Source organism: Lupinus angustifolius, chromosome LG17 (assembly GCF_001865875.1).
Source record: "Lupinus angustifolius cultivar Tanjil chromosome LG17, LupAngTanjil_v1.0, whole genome shotgun sequence".
NCBI lineage: Eukaryota > Viridiplantae > Streptophyta > Magnoliopsida > Fabales > Fabaceae > Lupinus > Lupinus angustifolius.
Window position 1 is genome coordinate 15,805,413 of NC_032025.1, and position 17,394 is coordinate 15,822,806.

General features: G+C 32.4%; 1 long non-coding RNA gene across 1 annotated transcript; it reads left to right on the forward strand.

Moving 5' to 3' along the window:
- On the forward strand, positions 412-16,941 carry LOC109330568. Its single transcript, XR_002105688.1, has 3 exons — positions 412-595; positions 9,230-9,242; positions 16,931-16,941. It is a non-coding gene; the product is annotated as an uncharacterized LOC109330568 (long non-coding RNA).

Genomic DNA, 17,394 nt, shown 5'->3' on the forward strand with positions numbered 1-17,394 from the left:
TTGTTATTATCAAATTGCTTATACCAATGACAATAATTGAATTATAAAAAACAAGCACAGAAGTGCAATGGCAGCAACTTTTACCCATATGACTTTTACCCATTTAACTTGACAGAATTCGATTTAGAAAGAGACTTCAAAGCTGAAATTTTTCTTGTCCAGCATCAAAAAGTGCTATTTTTTAGATTGTCCACCACACTGGATGTAAAAATTGAAATAAGCCTAAATGTATTGTTGCATTGTGAATTAATTTAGAATACATAGTGGGTTTTTGAGCACCACCCGCATATGAATCTGCAACTTGATTATCCAAATGTTCTCACGAATTGTGAAATGATGTTATATTTTTTTTTGAGTTTTGTGCCAAAGATAAAAAGTAAATGTAGGACAAATTTGGGTGTTCACATTTGGGCCACATTATATCTGAATTGGGTGTTACACCGGATCCAGATAAGATTCAGGCAGTGGTAAATTGGCCACTACCTCGTACTCTCACGGCTCTCAGGGGATTTTTGGGCCTCACCGGTTTTTATCGGAAATTCGTTAAAAACTACGCCACACACGCCGCTCCCCTCACCGATCTACTAAAACCAGTGTTGTTGGAACCGGACCGGACGGTCCGACCGGTCTGACCGCTGACCGGACTTGAAAACGGCTCTGGTTTGCCGTCTTAACCGAATGAGAGTTGGACCGCTTTGAACCGGAAAAAATCCGGTCCGACCATGTTAAACCCGGTTAAACCGGATTAACCCGGGAAGTAAACCGGACGGCTCACTTAAAAATAAAAAAAATGGGACAATGTTCTAATATTTTGTTTTACTACGGTCCAAAAAAAGATAAAGAAGTATTATTTCAATATAATTATACATAATTATTAATTATATAAAGTTTTACATTTATATATAACTATATATTTATAAATAAAAATTATTAATTATGTACGAAATCACCCGGTCAGACCGGACGGTTTAACCGTTTAAACCGGTTAAACCTAATACGGGACCTCTGCCGGTTTGACGTCCGGCTCGGGTTTCACAACACTGACTAAAACATCATTGTTTTACATGGTCAGACTCTGCCGAAGCAGCATTTACAAATTTAAAATCAGCTATGACAATAACCCCGATTTTGCGGTTGCCGGATTTCAATGTGGTCTTTGATGTTGAGACTGATGCTTCTGCTATCGCCATTGGTGCGGTTCTGTCCCAAGGAGGCCATCCTAATCTTTTTTTTAGCAAGAAAATGTCACCACACATGCAGCACGCCTCTGCTTATGTTCGGGAGATGTTTACGGTGACTGAATCTGTAAAAAAATGGCGTCAGTATCTCATTGGATGCAAGTTTAATATATTTACAGATCAACAGAGCTTAAAGTATCTAATGACACAGGGGTTTCATACTCCAGAACAACAGAAATGGGCATCTAAGCTGATTGGATTCCAATACGACATTAATTACAGAACTGATACCTCAAACCGAGTTGCAGATACTTTGTCTCGGTGTCACTCCACTGAGGTGCCCACTTTTTTGGCTCTTTCTTCCCCTTGTCCTCAAGTCCTTGACAAGCTACGAAATTACTACAACACAACAGAAGGACAAACTTTTCTGAATAAACATGTAGTGGATCCCAAATGGAGTGCAAATTTCACATCTATGCAGGGATTATTATTCTATAATAATAGGATATTTATACCTGCAGTGGAAGATCTGAGGGATTGCTTGTTGAAAGAGTACCATGCCACTCCAAATGTTGGTCACTCCGGGTGGCGACCTACCCTGAGCCGCATCAGTGCATCCTTCTACTGCCGGGACTTGCAAAGGACACCAAGTCATACATTCGCGAGTGTGCTATTTGTCAATACAATAAATACACGCCAAAGAAATATCAAGGGTTACTCCAACCATTGAATACCAGATAAGGTATGGGAAGAACTCTCTATGGATTTCATTACTCATTTACCAACTTCACATGGCCATACTGTTATATGGGTAGTTGTCAATCGTTTGACTAAATATGCACATTATATTGCTTTACCCACAAAGTTCATTGCAGAGACATTGGCTCATAGGTTCCTCAATGACATTTTTAAATTACATGGTGTGCCTAGGACAATCGTTTCAGATCAAGACACTATTTTCCTCAGCCATTTTTGGAAAGAAGTTTTTAAACTACTGGGAATGACTCTATGCTACAGCACGACATACCACCCTCAGTCCGATGGACAAACTGAGGTGGTTAACCGAACACTACAAACGTATCTCCGTTGTTTCACAGGTTCACATCCAAAAAAATGATACTCTTACCTCTCCTTGGGAGAATACTGGTACAACACCAATCACCACTTCACCATCGACATGTCTTCTTTTGAAGCCTTATACGGTCGTGCTCCTCCGTCCATTAGAGACTATGTGTGTTCGCCCAACACAGAGCCAAGAGTGACTGAACTTCTGCACACCAGATCCCAGTTATTAGTCACAATCAAACAAAATCTCAAACAAGCTCAACAAAGAATGAAGGCTCAAGCGGATTCAGGGAGAACCAATACTACCTTTTCAGTGGGAGATTGGGTCCTCCTTCGATTACATCCTTACAAGCAGCATTCAGTATCTCGGCGTGCACACCATAAGTTGAGTCGTCGGTTTTTTGGTCCCTTCAAGGTGGTTAACATAATCGGTCCAGTTGCTTACCACCTTGAACTGCCTTCCAACAGTCGCATACACCCAATCTTTCATGTTTCCCTCTTAAGGAAATTTTTGGGCGATCCTTCCAAACAGTCGCATACAACAATGGATCGTTCCTCTTCATGTGTGGAAAGTAAAAGGAAAAATAGAAGAGAAGGAACATAAACCCTTCACGGTTCCACACAGGCCCAGGGAGAAGAAAAAAAGAAAGTCTCTACAGAAGGGGAGTCAATTGAAATGGGGAAACTGAATGACATTAAGGGTTCTAACTCTTTAATGAGTTCAGAGGGCTTGGATGAATCTACACGGTTGGATTCTCCAAATTCATCTCAACCGTGTGATGCTTCTCACTCCACATTAATTACTGCACAGTTAGCCAAGGCTTCACGTGGCCCAAACTTGATTGCAACGGCTCCTTTACACAAGCCTTTAAGTGTTGAGGGAACCAATGTTCCACTTTTGTCACAAGGTCAACCCGGGGAACCGTGTCCCTTAATGACCAGCTGTCCCAAGGACACCTTTTTCCCATTCCCACACGGAATCTCTGCATACCTTTGGATCCGGCTGACCACATGATTCCAAAACTCATCCAGCCGTCCGTTCAAAATGTAGTGGATACCAGCTGTCCACCACTCCAAGATGCTTCACGAGGCACCCTCCCTGTCACACGTGCATCACCCACGGTCCCAACTATTGGACCTCTAGTTGCACATTCAGATGGCCCATCCACTTCAAATCTCTCCAACCTTGAGGACAAGGTCCATCTTGTAGGAGAAGGCAATGATAGAGGTCCAATTAGATCCACCAGAGTTAAGCATAAATCCAAGTGGCCGGATAATTATGTTGTTAAATAATAATTGTTTTTCTTTTTCTAAAATGTAATGAAAGGCTTGGGGCTAAAGATGTTAAGCCCAAGTCCAATAGGACTATCCCTAATTTCCTAGTATTTAAACTCTTTTCTGTCTTGAAGTGACCAAGAAGATTTCTGCACAGCAGACTTTTTAATTAATTGTTTAGTTTTCGTTATTACTTAGTATCACTGCAGAATATTCACACCCAATCCCTATCAGGCAATCGAGTCCCGAAATAAAAAACTGTTGCACATTTCCTTCTGGTCATTTTTATATATCATCACTTTTATAAAGCATTTTGTATATACTGGTTTGGTGCAAAATCTGGAGTGTTTTAACTTTTAAGCCGTCAGTGTAATTACAATGGTATATATAATTCAGTACCAAACGTGTAATACATCTATACTGCTATGTAAAGGCAAAATATACTTTAGAAGTATTTATGTAATTGAACATACATAATTTTTTTATTTCAATCTTGTTTTTACTATTACATGAATACAAAATATGTCTAAAGAACATTCAGGTAATTGAACACGTATAATTTCATTCAATTCCGTTTAGTAATTATCGTGACATAATCCCAATATTTCAATTTTATAATTATGTAATATCCCAATAATAACTACAACAAATATTTACATTTTTTATTATTATTTTGTATTAATGTATGACTATTATTCCACACATTCTCCTATTTATATTTTCTCTCTTCGTCACTTAGAACAACTTTGACTAACATGAAAAAATATCTAATGACAAACTAATTATTATTAGAGGCATAAGTTAAGAAACTTATAAAAACATTGTATATATACTTGATATTTGAAAAATAAGAATGCAAGTAGAAAAATACTCCCTATCTGTGGACATGCTTGTGAATAATGTGAAAATTTATACCTACCTCCACCATTTTGAGGTTTTTACTTTGGTTACATTTATAAGATTCTTCCTAAAGTTTTATGTATAATAGATAACTATTATCAAAATAAATTTATTTATTTCATACATTAAAAACAGAAAATGATTTAGTTTCATTAATGAATATCAGTTTCGATAATTTCTGTTGACAAAATTAATAATATATTTATATATTTTTAGTTAGTGTAAAGCTAATCAAAAGAATCTTATAAAAGGATTGAAATATTTAATTAAATAAAAAATATTACACATATTAAACATTAAATCAAATACATTGAATACGTGCTTGCATAATAGTGCCCAAAAAAGGAAAATGGTCGTTGAAAAGATGAATTTCATCATCTCTAAGACTATTTCTCACAAACATTTTTTATTATTAAAACTCCATTAAGACTCTTAAACTTTTAGTTCACATTGCTAATACTCTGTATAATTAATAAATATCTTGTGAAAATGATTATGATAAGACTCCGTACAATGTGAAAGAATAGTCTTAAGAATAAATAGTTCAAGCTTAAACTCAAAATCACATCTATAACAAAAAAAACTTTTAAATGGTTTCATGGTAATCATATGTACATTTCACCACAATATTTGCTCTTTCTTGATTATAATAATAATTTAATAAATAATTATTGCATTTTTTATGATTACACCTTAAATTATATTTGAATTGTTATTGAGTTTTATGACTTTATCTTTCTTTTCTAACAATCTTTCTCTCCCAACCATCTTCTTTTTCTTTGATTTTATTTCATTTTTTCATTTCATTATGTCTCTTTATTATCATCATTTTCTTTCTCTTCCAATCATTCTCTTTAAAGTGTATTTTTTATTTGTTTTGTAGATCTATACTTCTTTTATAAATCTTATGTTTAAAGTACATTTTTCATTGATCATTTTATTTATTTTGTAGATATGTTCTTATTTTTATCATTGATTTTCTTATTTTGAAGATATGTTCTCATTGATTTTATTATTTTGTAGATCTGTTCTTCTAACATTTCTCTTCCTTAGCGTCTGATAAGCAAGGGTATCTTCCTCAAGGAAGACTAAACATTCAAAACCTATGATATGTACTCAATCTTCATTTATATATGCATTCACTTACAATATTATATTTATTTTTGTTATTAATATATTTATCTCTTCATCTTATTTTACTTTTATCATTTTTTCTCTTTCTTTGTAGTTTGGTCCCTTAAAATATTTTTGCAGATTAATTTTCTCTATTCGATAATTTTTAATATATATGGTGTTTAACACACTCATTTTGGCTCAATATTTGTGCTTTTGGAAATTTTATTTAAACATCATTACCTTATTTTATTGTTTGCTTAGACATTTGTATTATTTGGGCTGTCAATAACATAATATAATATCTTTGTCTTTGCTTGTGGATTTTTTGGCATTCCCATATATGGAGAAAACTTTGCAAATTTTATGATTTCCATATTTATGATTTCCGAATTTTAGGTATTCCTCATTATGGAGATAAATTTGCACAAATATAACTAATGAATTTTGATTGTGATAACCAATTGATTTGATTTATATATATATATATTAAATTATTTATGATTTCCAAATTTTAAGTAATGCTCATTATGGATATAAATTGGTAGAATTATAACATATGATTCAAAACTTATGAAGAAATATAATAGTTGAAATTGTTTGTATCATTTATAGAAATAAATTTGAAATTTGCGGATCATTTTGTAAACAACTAAATTAAGGAATATATAAGGAATCTTCGTAACAATTATGAAATATATAATGTAATTAAGGAGTGTATAAATAATTTATAATTATATTTTAAAATTGCAATATTATAATAGTAACAATAAGAAATATATTTTGTTTAAATTATTTATGATTTCCAAATTTTAAACAATTCTCATTATGGTTATAAATTGGTAGAATTATAACATATGAATCGAAACTCGTGAAGAAATAGAATAGTTATAATTTTTTTTACCAATTACAAAAATAGAATATAAATTTGTGGATCAGTTACAAAATTTAAATAATCAATTAACAACATTAACCAAGACCTATAAGACAGAACAACTAAATTATGGAATATATAAGGAATCTTCGTAACAATTATCAAATATATAATGTAGTTAAGAAATTTATAATTATATTTTACAATTGCTATATTATAATAGTAACAATATGAAATATAACATAAACAAAATACTGATGATTGTAGATTAAGAAGATTAAAAACGATAACAATAAATAATCAGAACAATTATGGAATATATAAGGAATTTTCGTAACAATTATGGAATATATAACGTAATTAATGAATATTAACAAATATATAACGATGATTGTGAGTCATAAGGTGGTATGGTGATTAAGGTGAAAAAGTTTAAGAAATGTAATGAATGATGTTGTGGGTTAGCCTCACCCATAGCAAATTAAAAAATAAATAAGGAAAATGAGTTATAAAGTAGTTTGATGGTCAGGGTTGGAGTGAAGGAGATTGAGAGTTCGAGTATTGCCTACAAAAAATACTAACATCCCAACCATTGCCGATAAAAAACGATGATTTTGTTTCTATTTAAAAATTATATTTTAAAGTTGTTATGAAACTTTGAAAAAATATTATAAAAATAGTAAATGAAATATGTGGTAATTATACATTTAAATAGATTATAAAACATTCATAATTAATATTATTTAATCATTTTTTTAAAATTAAATATCAGAAATCTAATCTTATTATTAATAGAAAGAATGAACTATTATATTACAATTAATAAGAAAATTTGTTGTTATTGTTTGACTAAATATAATACATGGTGAATTTATTTTATAAAAATACTAATGTTTAATACTAATTATTTAAATATATGTTAAAACATTCTCATTTAATATCATTAAAGTGCGTTAATATCATGAATCCAATCATATTATTAATAGAATGAACTATGATATTATAATTAATGACGAAATTTGATGACATTTAATTTATTTCATAAAATTAATCATTTTTAATACTAATTAAAAATAAAAGTTGATAGTTCCACCAAATGGTTCTTTTCCTATAATTAAGGAACTTTTGGCATTAAGTTTAAGTTATTATTAAATTTTTTATGAAACTTTGAAAAAATATTTTAAATATAATAAATAGAATATGTAGTAATTATACATTTAAATAGATTTTAAAATATTTTTAATTAATATCATGTAATCATTTTATGTGTCATCTATCATTCCTTGCAGATCATTAAAATATTTTTGCGTAAAAATTGTACGGATAAAACATATAATCAAGACAATGTTACAATTTTAAAAGATTATAATAAACTATTAGTAATTGTATATAATTACTTCAACAAAAAATATAATAACATTGGTCTGTATTAGTTAGACTTGTATTATTTATTTATTTTTTACAATTCTCATAACTACGTCATTCTCTATCTAATGATATATACATTTGTTAATTTTGATAATCCAATAGATGTTATAGTTCAAAGTAATTATCCAAATCTACAAGATTACTAAAAAATGAAAAGTTTTTATAAACAAGGACAATACTTCAATCAATTATTAAAATTATTAATCAAATAAATGAGTATGTTTTGAGTTTAATTCCAAGTAAAAATATTTATAATCCAATTCAATGAGGTATTAAGTTGTTGATGCAAGTATTTTTAAACTTAATAATATTAGGTGATGATAAAGAACACAACAATTTTGATTATATTGATATGTGTAATGCAATGAGGGCCAAACATTCAACATATTGACTCATCAATTTTTAAATTCATTTACAATTTTTGATTTTCCAGATCATAAAATTAATTTCTTCCACACTATGATATTGTATATATTTAAACTTTGTAAAGTTGAACAATGAGAGACATTGAATTTTGAAGGATATATCAATTTCAAAATTAGAAATTTTTCAGTTCTTTCTTATACTTAGAGAGACAATCCACATGTAATATGTATGTTCTTAACCATGCGACAAAAAATACTACCCCGTGTAAATGCATGGGTAACTCGCTAGTTGCATATAAGACTTCATTTTTAAGATAAGACTATACCAAATAATGCTATTAGCATTCCTAAGTAATTATTGATACTTTCAACTCACCAATCAAAATTTTAGTATTTTATAAAATTATGATTGATTTATGATAAGTGTATATAGATATTTGAGGATATTATACTATAAGCATACCACAATTGTTTAAAATGAGGTTCAGAGTAGGTGTTACACCTGTAATAATGTAGATGTGGTTTACACTATTATATTGTGCTTGTGGTTAGTGGTGAATCTTGATCTCAACTTTAGAGGGAACAACGATATTTAATTACAATGATTAGATCAGATGTATAATTTTCAGTTATTTCATTTTTAATATAAATCACTATGTTGTCTAGAAGAAATTCATCTTCTATTTTATTTCATAATTTTCTTTGTTGTCTGCATTGCTGAAAATGATATTTATGTAGTTGGTGACCCATAATGGTCAAGATAAGACGAATTACTCAGTCAAGCAAGATATAATTAACGATATATGGTTAAGAATTTTCCAAATTAACCTGAATGACTAACGATATCAAGAATAAAATGTTGAAATTGATATCTCAAATTAGTCTTCTCTTGCTCATTGAAGTCAATAGGATAGATGTTTTGGACAAGTATCGATATTAAATGACTTGTAAGCATCATTGAGATATATATTATCAATATATACATAATCTAAAAGTGTGAGAGAACTTAATCTATTATGTATAATTTTTAGAATAATCATACATGTTGTACTATATTTATTTATCAAGCTACGAATTAAAGAAACATGTAAGGTCCCGCCTGCCCTGTGCCAACATGACAATGACAAATTTGTTGTATGTTATAAGTCAACTATGTATAGAGTACGACCTTGCCAAATCTGCTTGACATAGATAAAGCAACCCCCAACAATCTCAAGTGGTCGACCACATCAACATTACCCACCAAGAGCTATATCATTCATCATACCATTATAAATAGGAGTGTCCCCCACAATGAAGTATTCATTCATTCTCTCTTATTGCTATTACTCTCTAACTTTGATTTCTCTGTTACATCATATCAATCACTACTGACTTGATCGTTGGAGAAGACTTCTTGCTCGGTCCTAAAACCCGACATACCAGACTTACAAAATAAAAGAATAACACTTGTAACCATTTTTTATTTAAGAAATTACACTTATTCTTACAGGGATGGTCAGTGTAATGTATGTACATAATTAGGGGTGATATATATAGATTTAAACAAGGGAATGGTAGTTTGAATAATTTCACTAAAACTTGGAGTAGAGGTGTCAATGTAATTTATTCTAATCTTCTGCTAGTATAATCTTATCCTTGTTGAGTAAATTGTAATTCTCCTTAGTAGACTCCTTAATCGATTAATGAGTATGGTTAACTGATTAATCAGATAGTTTGTTTAGGTAGTGGAAATGCTAGTTAGTTTGTCTTTCTATATATAGAAGGTCTTGAATTTGAAAGTTAGTTGATGAATACCAATTAAAGAAAGTCTTTGAATTCTTTCTCATATTCCTTACATACTTCTTTCACAAAACTCATTTTCAATCATTCTTTCTCTGTAAGTCACAGAACCAAGCATTGGTTCAAAGATTCCAAGAGTGGTATTAAGAGCTAAATGACCAGCAACCTATGGTGGTACTTACGATGGTGCAAGAGGCTTCAAGTGGTGGAGTTCACGGTGCAGATCTGTACAAGAAGGTTTTCAATGAAGGAGATGACAATTGCAAACAAGTTTTCAATGAATCTTCCCATACACGATGGGAAGAACTTTGATCATTGGAGTATACAAATGAATGCGATTTTTGAATTTCAAGAATGCCTAGGTGTTGTGCAATTTGGAGTTCAACCAATTGAAGAGAATCCATGCGAAGTACAATGATCGGAATTCAGAGATGCCAAGAAAAGAGTTTGCAAGGCAACATTCTTGATACATTAGTGTGTGGATTCCTCAAACTGAGAGAAAATTTTAGATGCTTCATCGTCCATAGAGGCGTGGGATATTCTTGAAAAATGTTACTCTGGTAGTGTGAAGGTGAAGAAGGTCAGATTACAAATGATGAGGAGACAATATGAGTTGCTTTAGATGGAAGAGCAAGAGAAGATAACAAATTACTTCACCAGAATTCACAACATGACCAATTTGATGAGAAACTGTGGGGAGCAGATACCTCAGCAATGTGTATTTGAAAAGTCTCTTAGAACACTCTCTTCTATGTTTGATCATGTATTTGTACCAATTGAGGAGTCAAAAGGTCTTAAAAAATTCGAGATAGATGAACTACAAGGCTTATTGGATACACATGAACAAAGATTCCTAGAGAGTTTGAGTGATGGAAAATCAAAGTAGGTCCTTAGTGTCTAATTTAAGAAGAAGAATCTAGGACACTTTGATTAACCAATAAGAGATGGTGGAAGATGGCATGGAGATAAGAGACATGAGACTAAAAATTCTGGTGTGTATGGCTAGGGATTCAACAAAACAGACTCAAACTAAAAATCCGAGTATGAAAAAAGGTACACCAAGAAGTTTAGTAATCGAAAAAATGGTGGTATCAGTGGAAATAAGAAGAGAGACAAAAGCATGATTCAATGATTCAATTGTAGAAAATTGAGGCCACTTTGCATTAGAATGGAAGCTCAATATGAGAGGCAAGGATATATAAGCCATATTAGTCAAGGATGGGGGCTTTGATGAAGAAGTCCTTTTGATGGCAGAAAGATAAATCTCAGGCTTAGAAGGAAGTGACTCATAGGAAGCGTTCTTGATGATCAATGCAAAAGATGACCAACAATTCTCTATAAATAATTGGTACTTAGACACAAGATGCTCAAACCATATGACAGGGCACAAGGAGTGGTTTCTTACCCTTGATGATTTTGTGAAAACCAAGGTAAAATTTGCAGATGATAGTTTCATCACGATAGAGAGAATTGGAAAGATAATGATCAAGAAGAAAGATGGTACTGCCCGATGACTGTGAAATTATGCTACATTTGCATTGCCTTTAACTTCCATTTTAGGACATAATTAGGACTTTAGGATTGTTTTTAGCTTTTATTTCTCTTTGTTCGGGTAGAGTGGATGTTTTTGGCTATGTTGTGTAGTTTGGATGAATTAAAGCCAAAAATAGTAGAGGTTGGATGCAAGAAGATGGAAATCAATGTTGAAGCTATGCGAAGACCAATTGAAGTGCTAAAAGAAGTCATATATGTTAGATTATATTCTATTTTTTAGATTTGTTTTGTTGGGCTTAGCCCAATATTTTGTAATTAGGTTAAATGAGGATTCTCCCTCAAGGATTTTACACTTTACACTTTACATTAGAATTTTCTAATTTAGAATTTGGTATTCTCTTCTCCATCATGAGTGAGTAATTCCTTTTGTTTCTAGAATTGGGGCTATGCCTTTTTACATTCAATAAACATTTGTTCTTACTTCTATTTCATTGAGTGTTGTGATTTGAATCATTAAATTGAGTTTTATTCGTGTGAGTTGTCTGGCCAACAAATTAAACCTCTTAGATACATTGGGGAAGGACCAAGAGGTGAACCTAACTATCCAACCATTCAGTTATTCAAACTAGAATCCTAATTCACGAGAGCAGTCTTAGGATTCTTGAGGGTTTTTGAAATTCACATTGGGTTGCTACAAAGCGATTGGATAGAAAGATCCAAGTAAAAGATTCAATTGATAATCGTACCACGAGAGTAGGTGCTACTTCAATTGACTAAACGTGTCAGAGCTCGAGAGAGGATGACACATATTATAGAGAAATTCACCCTCATAACTTAAAGTTCATGAAAAGGAGCAAAACAAGGATTTGCGAGTGGAAAGGCAGTAACCCTTATCCTTGGAACTCTTCCTAAATTAGATTTCAATCCCTTTTTACTATTTTCATAATTATTCTTGTCAATTGTTCAATTGTTCTAAATTCACTTTTAATTCCTATTTGAGTTAAGGATAAATTAATTTTTATAATTAAATGAGTTTTCTAATCCTTGTGGGATCGATATTTTATCACTTGACGACATAATCGTGCACTTGTGATTTGCCCTATCAAGTTTTTGGAGCTGCTGCCAGGGACCGTGTCAAAATTTCTTGAATTCTCAATTAATTCATTACTATACTCTAGTCTATTACACATTTTCCTTTTTCTTGGTACCTCTAGAGGTTGTACATTTGGTTTATGCAAAGTTAAAATTACTACTCAGAGCTAGATAGGACTTTTCATGGAAGAAGAAGACAACAAAGAGAAATAGCAAGTGAAAAACATGCGCGTGTACAAGCAATGACTGAACGAGATGAAAAACCACTTCGTGACTATGCAACCCCTAATGCTCGTAGTTCACGTCCTGGAATAATCTGCCCAGCTATTGAGGCAGAGTACTTTTCTTTGCCATATGCTCTTATCCAAATGGTGATGTTAAATCAATTTGGAGGAGGAGCTCATGAAGATCCGAATGCCCATTTTGATCAGTTCTTGGAATTCTGTGAGACAATGAAGATTCATGGGGGTTCTGAAGATGCCATTCGTCTCTACATGTTTCCATATTTCCTTAGAGATAGAGATAAGACTTGGATAAGGAATCAAAATGCTGAAATTCAAGCAACTTGGCGAAGTTTGGAGGAGACTTTTCTCAACAAATACTTTCCTGCTTCCAAAACTGTGAACTATAGGCACCTCATCCATAACTTCAGTCAAAAGGATAGGGAGTCAATTGTTAAAGCATCAGAAAGATTAAATGAGTTCAGTGAAGCTTGCCCTTATCATGGTATTCCACCTTGGATGCTGGTTCAGAACTTCTACAGTGGACTAGACTTTCCATCAGAATAATTGTTGGACTCTTTAGTAGGTGGTGCCTTTATGTGCAAATGAATTCATGCTGCTTCAAAGATAATAGAGAATGTAATTTCCAATCATCACCAATGGGAAAATGAGAGGAGACATCATCCAAGAAGAGACTCTGGTGCATAATATTCAGGCAATCAGATGGAGAAGGTAATTTCCACGCTAGAGAACCTTTCTCAAAGGTTTGGAAAGCTAGAAAATACCATGCTAATGCTATTGGGTCTACTGCAACATGTGAGGGGTGTGGAACAAAATGGCATGAGTGGTTTGAATGCAAACAATTCACTGAACTGGTACATGAAGCTTGGGCCAATAAACAACCTGAATCATGCAATTACTATGACTATATGGAGAGAAGCAGACAACAATTCACCCACCATACATGTAGAACAAACCCAATATTTCCTGGAGGAGTAACAACACTCTAAATCATCAACACCAGGATGAGCAAGGTAATAGGAAACTTCCAACATGGTTTCCACAGGTATAATCTTCTTCTATTGATCCCACTCTTATAACAATAATGGAAGGTCAGGAAAAAATACTTGCTAACCTTAATAAATTTCAAGAGGATCAAATCACGATTAATAAAAATGTTGCAAATATCTTAAATGATTTGAATTTTAGAATAGAAAACCTGACCATCCATGGAAAAATATTAGAAACACAAATTGTCCAACAAGCTAGCAACTTTAATAGGAAAATATGGATGTTTCCAGGACAACCAGAGAAAAATAAAATAATGAGCATTGTAAGGCTATCCAATTAAGGAGTGAGAAGGAACTTAATGATGTATCTCAAACTGAGAATGATACACAAGTGGAAGAGAAACATACTGAGACACAACTCATAGAAGAGGAACAAAATTATGAAAATGTGTCAAAGTATGTAGCTCCACCACCATATGTGCCACCAATTCCTTTTCCCCAGACATTTGCAAATGCAAAGTTAGAAAAGAAATAAGGGAAATTCTTAGATATCCTTAAGAAATTATATATTGAACTGCACTTCAATGAGGCACTGCAAGAGAGGCATGCATACTTGAAATTTCTTAAGGATATTCTATCTAAAAAGAGAAGACTATAGGATTATGAAATAATTGCTTTAACTGAGGAGTGCAGTGCTTTAATTTAAAATAAATTACCTCCAAAACTAAAAGATTATGGTAGTTGTTAGGTATCAGTGACATAATACACCTAGAAAAAGGGGGGGGGGGGTTGAATAAGTGTCGCGGTTCCCACTTGCCGCTATTTGCACCAAAGCCCTATTATGGAAAATCACCCAGTTAATTGATTAAAGACTGCCTTAATCGATTAAATCGCATAAAATTAACAGTTGCTGAATGACTCAATTACACACCCAATTACAGATTATATAGAAAAGATATAACATATATATTTGAAAAGAAATGATCTTTATTTGGCAGTAATACTATATCCAAAATATCAACTACAATAGGTAATTAAAAACTACTTAAAACAGTAAAGAGATAAGGGAAAGAAATAGCTTGCAACAAGGTTTTTATACTGGTTCGTTTTGCGATCCACTGTAAAACTACATCCAGTCCTCCCCTCTAATCTAGGAGATTTTCATCACTAAAAATTGAAGCCAATGTATCTTACATACACACTTCCAATTACAAGACCTTGAACGCTACCTTCTTGAATTCCCAAAACCTCTACCTTGGTTTAACCTTACCTAATTGCCTAAGAAAACCTTTCCTACGATCCAGCCCCAACCAAGAGTATATTCTAAACTTAAGACCTCCAAGTCTTGGTGAAGACTCTCTGATCTCGTTGGTGGTACGACACTAAGAGATGACTTTCCTTGTTACACAAACAACACAAAAAACAGAGTAATGTGAAGCACTAAAATAGCTCAAATATTTCAAGAAATAACAAGCTATAAACCCTATACAAATCTCACAATTACCAAGAATATGTATAAGATCAGATTCAAGAAGAACATGTAATTTTTACCCCTAAGAAATCTCTAAACAATAATGGAAGAATCATGCTAGAACAAGATAGAATGATGAACACATTTGATCATATGCAATGGATGACATGTTAGTCCTTAAGCATAATACTATTTAACTCTAATCTCACATGTAATTCTCTCTGCCTATATGACATACAAAGAATACAAAAATAGGCAACTTAGCAATTCTAAAATGAATGAATGTATTAAGCATGGTGTAAAAACACAATTTATGTAGAAAATCTGTTTTGCACGTAGTTAATCGATTATGTTGCATGTTTATCGATTAACAGGCTGTTAGAGAGTAACTGAATTCTACTTTTCAGTTATATGTTGAAACTGTTAAAAACTTTTTTCACTTTAATTGAGTAAAATTTCACTTAATCGATTAACTGACATATTTTTAGTTAAGATGCTAATTAGAAAACTACCTATATATTATGCTTATCAACTATACATGTTTTACCTTTATGTTATGCCTAAAAGTCACAAATAACATGTATGATTAATGCATGAACATATAATAAGCTAGATGACATGTTTCATGTAAATGATATGATAGTTTTTAGAACTTGTGAGATTCGAATCTAGGTTTACATAACCTAGACTCAATAACTAAGACACATCTAAGACTCTAGTCTAGACATGAAGCTCTTGAATCTTTGGCATGTTGATTTGTTGAGTTATCTTTAAGCTTTCACTAAGTCCTTTGTCTTCATCAAAACATAGGCAAGCTAAGTGCTATCTTGACACATTGCACTTTCAGTAGTTTCTCTATCCCTTGCTTAATTGGTAACACTAATTTTGACAGTGCTTTATGTGACTTAGGGGTAAGTGTGAGCCTCATGCCCTTATCCGTATGTAAAAAATTGGACGTGGGTGAACTAAAACCCACTACTATATCACTTCAATTAGCAGATAGGTCAATCAAATTCCCTATAGGCATCTTGGAGGATGTTCCTATCAAAGTTGGGAAATTTTTCATTCCAACAGATTTTGTAATACTAGAGATGGAAGAAGATGCACAAATTTCAATCATACTAGGTAGACCATTTTTGGCTACCTGTGGTGTTATAATTGATGTTAAAATGGAAAACTTTCCCTAAGCATAGAGGATGAAAAGATTGAATTTGTTATTGCTAAACCTATTAAATAACCTTCTCTTGAGGACTTCTGTCGCAGTGTTGTTATGCTGAACCAAGTAGTGAAAGATGAAGTGCCTAAAGTGAAATATGAGAATCTCTCGGAGAGAAGAATGCTGGAAGGTGACACTTCAAATTTTGATGAGGAAGGTAGTCATTATATAAATGCAAGCTCAACACTCCCCTACAACCTACACGAGGAGAGCTTGAAGATCACACCTAAATCTGATAATTGGGAGAAAGGGAAAACACCTAAAATGAAAGTAAAAATACTCCTTCCACCATCGGATATGAGTTCATGGGATCCTACATGATGCGCATGGATCAATCGTCAAGCTAATGACATTAAAGGAGTGCTTCGTGGGAGGCAACCCACACTCGAGGTACATTTTTTTAATTCATTAATTTTAGTGTTTTAGTGTTGGCCTAAGTGCCTCAGTGAGTTTGGAGCCTTTGTAAGGAAATGTATATAATATCAGCCACAAAAAATCATAATCTCTAAAAAATAAAAATAAATAAAAATAAAATAAATAAAAAATAAAATAAATTTACATGGAAAAGTGCTAACATCACAATACCTATTAACTGCCTCATTCAAATAGGATATTTGCGTCTAGTCCATCTAGGGCTATATGGGCCAATTGAGACATTTTCTCTTTTTTTCCAGGTACTTATACTACGCCCAATGAAGCCAACCACTTATAATTGACACATGAGTTAAGGACACTTCCTACCTAACCGGTGAGTTTTCTTTTTCTTTTTCTTATTGTTTAGATTTTTTACATTGGGGACAATGTAAATTTCTAAGCTTGAGGGAGTTTTGCATTTAGATAGTTTATTCATGTCACGTATACCATATAGATTTTAAATTTTTTAGGTTGAATATTAATATTATCATGCATT